Source organism: Mastomys coucha, unplaced genomic scaffold, assembly GCF_008632895.1.
Source record: "Mastomys coucha isolate ucsf_1 unplaced genomic scaffold, UCSF_Mcou_1 pScaffold20, whole genome shotgun sequence".
NCBI classification, from domain to species: domain Eukaryota; kingdom Metazoa; phylum Chordata; class Mammalia; order Rodentia; family Muridae; genus Mastomys; species Mastomys coucha.
The window spans coordinates 101,318,171-101,324,445 of NW_022196903.1; the positions used below are offsets into that span (position 1 = coordinate 101,318,171).

A 6,275-nucleotide genomic window follows, 5' to 3' on the forward strand; every position below is an offset into this window, starting at 1 on the left:
GTGTGTGTGTGTGTGTGTGTGTGTGTGTGTAGGAGACGGAGAAAGCCAATGAGTTTCATCAGAGTTGTTTACTGGAACTGCAATCTTATTGACATTTTGTTTTTTATTATTGATACTTTGAGATTCCCACTCAATGTATGTTTGTCATCCTTTTCCCCTCCCCCAACTCTTCACAGATCCTTGCCCACCTTGCAGTCTACTCAATTTCATGTTCTCTCTCTCTCTTTCTCTCTCTCTCTCTCTAGGGGTAAAAAAGCTGTTGGCCTGAAAGGAAAGTTCTTAAATGGACAGAATTTAATAATTTTCTATGAACCTGTAATAAGATCTTACCAAGGATTTTACCTTATACTGTCTGTAAAATGGTGATTCCCTAAGGTGTGTGTGTGTGTGTGTGTGTGTGTGTGTGTGTGTGTGTGTGTGGCAGAGGTGTGACTTTTCAGAATGAGTTTTTTCCCCTCTCTCTGGCTTGTACTCAGAACTTAGTGAGGGATCAGAACTAACCATCTCCCAGTCTGGTCTCAGCTGTCTGGCATGTAAGAAAGGCCTGGTTATGAATCTCAGCCCCTGGAGTCAAACTTAGCTGAGGTCTCCTCCATGCTGGGAGGTCTTGGGCACACAGAAATTAACTTCTTCAAATCCTCAGAAGCCCTAGAGTTTAAGTCCTAGTCCCTCACTTCACAGCTGCTTTGGGAATTACTGTTCCTAGTTCTCTGTAAGAACTCGATAAATGGCCATGACTGCTGCTACCTCAAAGCCCTACTCCAACCTCCAACCCCTCAGATCATGGCCTAAGTTGCTTATGGAATAGGGGAAGAACAAAGATCCTGGCAGAAGAACGCCCTTAGAGGATGACTTTAGCACCTTAGCTACTCCACAGAGCCTTGAGCTTGTTGTTTTCAAAGTGAAAATAATTTAAAATTGTATAGCTTTCCCCCATCCAATATGAGTACAAATTAGGGCTGCTCTTCCTTCCTTCTAGGGTTTGTGAGCAGAAAGTGAGGTAATAAATTCTATATGAGATTTTAAAAGACAAAGCAGGATTTTAATGTGTTAGCGTCCTCTCATCTATGATTCATGGCCAGCAACACACATCTGCATTTGCATTGACAGTTTACTAATAACACAAGTAGATAATACTCCATGTACCAGTGAGTACTTAAGGCTTGGTCAAGATCAAACATTCCAGGATGTCTGCTAAGACCACCTATGTTTTTTATTTTATTCATCAAACAGTCGAGTAACTATAATATACCAGGCACTGTATTAGGTGAGGCCTAATAAATATTGCTCCATTCTTAAGTAACTTCAATAAATACTCATTAAGAACTGAAAGTATACCAAGTGACGAGTTGGGATGCAGAGAATAAGAAAGCATGCTCCCTGCCCTCAAAGCACTAACAGTGTGATGATCCTACACTCGATTTTAGCTCTAATGAAATGTGTGTGTGTGTGTGTGGTGAACTCTGTAAAAAAAAATTTCAGTCTTAAATTATATTTTTCTTTGCCATCTTCTCTAAGGCCTATCTATAAAAAAAAAATGTTGGTCTAATGCAATCTCTTAAACTAGCCTGCTTATTTTATGTACAAAAATAACTAAGAATAACTTAATTAGCCAGCCACTTGCCTGTAATCTCAGCACTCTGGATATGGAAACAGGAGGATTGTGAATGTAAGGGCCAACCTAGGCTACATAGCAATACCCTGTCTCAAAAGCCAGTTGCTAGGAAGGTAGCTCAATGACAAAGTGCTTTCTGCTCAAGTTCTTGTGTTTGCTCACCTACAGCATCAAGAAGTTAAAAGATTCTATATAAGTATCTTCTTTAAAATCCATACAGTCACTAGTGTCCATGAACTCAGGGGATTTGATGTGCTAATCACAGTTTCCAAATTAAAATAAGTGCCAGTCTGTTTTTAAAAGGAGGGTGGAGGTGAGAAGAAGAGCCATATGATTGATTCTTAGGCCAGCCACTGAGGGCATCCATGAAAGTCTTGAGAGCAAAACTATTGGAAAAGAATATTCCTGGCATCATAAAACGAGATACTAAAGAAAGTAGAGGTCACTCGGCTAGGCAGACTTACTTTTGCCAAAGCGTGCACGGTGGCCCACGCCCGCTGAGCAAGCACACCAAGGCAGCAGGTCAATTAACGAAGTCTCACTCCATTGGTAACAGTTCAACCTCACAATCTGACCCGATTGGCTAGTTCCTAATGGGTGGGCAGGGGAAGGCTGCTACCGAGAGTTCCAAGAATCTCCACCATCCCAGGTGTGGCAAAAGGGATACATTTACATGAGTTTTACAACAGGGAGGACTTTATAGAATATTGGCATTTTGGGAGGCTAGCTATCTGATAGAAAAGACTGCTTCTCAAAAAAGATGATCCACATGCTTAAAGACAAGCCTCAAAGTTTCCCAGGCTGTGTAGTGGTACCAGTGATGTAGGATGTGTGTGTTACGGATAGTAGGGATGCAATGTAGAATTATACTTGTGCTACATACATGCTCCATCACTGTCTACACTCTCAGGTCACCTTCAGCTCATTTTCCCCATTGTATTCCACATACATAAAAGGAATCTTACAAAAAGTCAAACTAGCTTACTTATGCAAACCCTGGCTCACAGGCTCACACAACCATGAAGGCATGAAAACCTTAAGGCAAAAATCATTTTATGTCTGCTTTGCTCTGGGGCACCATATAAAGAGAAAAGGGCACATTGAAATGTTCAGATTAGAAGCCAGCACAGCCTCACATCCTTGGGGTTGAAAGCCAAGGAGAAAATAAACTAATTGGTTTTCTTGAGCCAAGTCAGGTCTAATCATTTGTCCGGTCCCTCAGATCAACTTCAAATGTTATTTTTAAGATCTCAGTTGGGTCTTGACCAGAATTATCTGGCTCACGGTCTCCTAATAGCTGCTAGAAGCAAAACTTACGACCCGAGAGGGCAAGTCCAAGGATTCTTGTAGCTGGGTTTTGAACACACCCAAAAAAGGAAGGAAGGACTTCCTTATGCATCCCTAGGATTCAGGAAACTTCCTTAAGGTGCATGCTCATGTTTAAAGTCCTAGGACTATACAAACTTGTAGTTGACTTGCTGGGGCTTCGATACATCGTGTTAATCAGAAGAGTCCCGACTTGCAGTTGAAGGTTATCAGGAGCTGTGGTGAAGCAACCAGAACAAACTGGATGTCTGCTGTGTGCCTATAGCTACAAATGAGAAGGACATTTCACAACACACCCCACAACTCATGCTTTTCCTTCAGACACATTGATCTGAAAGATGACACCTACCCATTTAACACAATTCAGCATTAAGGCCGGTTCATGCTAGCTGAGTTCAGAGAAGGATGAAATCGTCATGACCAAGGGGAGGCGAGATAGAGTGCTTATTTTTCAACATGCTATCTGCTGTTTCTACTTCAGCTTCCCAGACAATCACTACTTACAAATTCTTTCTCTCTTAAGTTTTTTGTGGTAAAAAAACATTGAAATCTCTACCCAGGCTGTGGTTTATCCAGCCTGTTTCCCCACTGATCATGTTGCATTCGTTTCTAACTCTTGCACATGATAGTGCCAGACTGGTAAAGTCCCGTTCTTGTCCTTCATGGTTTTCTGCTGAATCTGAATCCCACTATATGCATATGACCACGAGGGAGGCAGTGTCTGTTGGTAAATGAAGGAAGACTAGGCAAGGTCAGCTCTCATTCTCTCCACTCAGAATGACTTAAGTCACCAAGGTTAGAAAAGAATTCACAGACAGGGCTTTTGTTTAGATGTTTGCAGTTAAGGTTAACTCCACGACCTATTTTTTTTCACTACCTACTACAATGCCTGTTTAATTTTTCTTAAATTTACATGCCAGCCCCAATTGTAATTCTATAAATTCTCTCTTATTATTTTCCTTTGTCAGTGAGATAGATTGATTAGATAGGTAGTAAATGAAAGGTTTAAAAGCAACTGCCACACCCTCATTAGCATTCTCTCTAGGAGTTCTGAAAATCACCCCCCTTTAGAAAAAAAAAAAAGAAAGAAAATCACCCCCAATATAAGTATTTTCCCTATTGTAATTCTTCATCCAAAACTTGCCAAATCCTTTGCAAGAGTCACAGTGGTAATGTGAGCCTGGCTTTTTGTATGTGTCTCCAGAACAATCCATGTTCTGCACTGAGAAGCCCCATGGCTTGGCCCTGTGGAAGTTCCTGGCCACAGATGGGAGTTTTCCTGCCCAAACCACTGCATAGTTTATTCCAGTATCTTAATGTCTGTTGGAAACCTGATAGTTCCTTGTTCGTTTACATCTCTGACTACATTTTCTAGCTGATTCCTACCACCATTTCCAGCTTTTGCCCGACCTTTACTAGCCAGGACTCCCTCAAACTGGCTCAAGCAAAGGAGGGGGAAAATTGCCTCACATAATGGAAATGTCCAGAAGTGGCTACTGTAGGCCTGTCTGGACTAAGACTCTAACAATATCTAGTAATGTCTCATCACTGCACTCCCTGTTTGTAGGATAAAAGGTCCAAGCCCACTTGAGGGTTTCATAACCCACCAATCCCTGAGCTCGAAACTTACCAATCTCTGAACTCAAAGACCTACCAGTCCCCGAGCTTGAAATCCCACCAGTTCCCAAGCCTGAACATCCATCAATCCCTAAGCTCAAAATCCCTGCACTTGCCTTGAAATCCCACCAGTCCCCATCCTGGAGAACTCTACCCTACGAGAAGCACCCTATGTAGCCTGCCTTCTGCTCAGTTCCCTGTTGCTTCTCGCCAAGTAGAAATCTCTTGTGTGAGGTTTGTTGTGTGGTGTGCCTTCAGGCTCCCTACTGCTAAGGTACCTTTCCCTGCAGAGCTATGACACTTGTATAGGAGAAACCTTTCCCCTCAGGGCTGTAACACTTACACTGTCAAAACTTCTATGTCTTTCTCCAGTGCTTGGCTAAATAGGAGGTCTTGCTAAACCATAAACTTGATACTGAGCGTTCCAGGGAGGGGCCCTTCTACCTTCTTTGTATCAGTAACCCCAGATTTGTATTCCTTTGTCCTGGCTTAGGTGGTGTGTCTGTTCACAAACTAAATACTTCCCAGTTCTCTTTAGTTGTTCTTGTTCTCAGGGTTATTGGTTTTGAGATGGGATCTCTTATAGCCTAGGTTAATCAGAAACTGAGGCCAAGGACGCGACACTGAATTCTAGAGACAGCAAACCTTTGTGCCTCCCCTGGGGTTCATGTGGTACTGGAGATAGAACCCATGGCCTGCTTTATGCTAAGTTAACACTCTACCAACTGAGCTGCACCCCCAATCCAGAAACAAACCCTTGAAAATAGTTAGTGATATTCTATTTAGTCTGGTCAGCTTCTGGAACCATCTGGAACCCTCATCAAACAAGAGGAGTCAAGAAAGGAGAGACTTCTGGGAGGAGTAGGGTGAAAGCAAGTATGCTATGATCAAAGCCCTGGTCTGTCCTTGGTGTCCTGTAGGCACAAGCAGCCTCCAGGTGTAAGAATCCTTGTGGATAAATTTAGTCCACAGGTTTGTATCAGGAAGGTAAGACATTGGAAAGTGTTACAAGCTGGATCTATTCCAATTAAGATCAAGTGGCTCCTCCCAGTTTGTAGCTGACTTCCCAGCATCACAGCTTAACAGTTTCTGAACTGTTTGAATAAAATGTCTGATCACTGACCTCAAATTATCTCTGAAAAGATGAAATACTTTTCCATTATAAAGTTAAATCTCTGAAAAGATGGATAATCACCTAACAATATATTAAATGAGGCATGGTTTTTAAAAGGTTTGGGGGTTTGGGTTTTAGTTTTGATGATCGGAAAGCTTCAACCTAGAGTTTTTTGTATGCTAGGCAAACTCTACTACTGAATTACCTCCCTACCTCAAAAGGTCCTTCTTCATTATAGTTATTTTTTAAATCAGTAAGATACTTTTCTTAGTATTTTTAATAGCATTTCTTGGAGAAGAAAATGAAAAAATATGATGATTAAAGGTTAATAATGTATATTCATCACTGGTATTAGCATCAATGATTACATCTACTTAAACATGTATACTTATTTATTCTGGATTGGTAAAATTGCTCAGTAAGTAGAGACACTCGCTGCCAAACTGGAACATTACCTAGCAGTCTGTATTGTCTTTTGAAAGATACCTGAAGCTCATGTGGAATCTACTGCCATTTGTAACCCAAGTATAAAGAATTTCAAATTGTCAGAGAACTTTATCTCTCTCTCACTCTCTCTTTCTCTCTCTTTCTCTCTCTCTCTCT

At 41.5% G+C, this 6,275-nt stretch overlaps 1 protein-coding gene across 1 annotated transcript in view; it reads left to right on the plus strand.

The window, feature by feature from the left end:
- The window catches only part of LOC116099361 (histone-lysine N-methyltransferase SETMAR), an 11,747-nt gene that overhangs the window by 994 nt on the left and 4,478 nt on the right, over positions 1 to 6,275 (plus strand).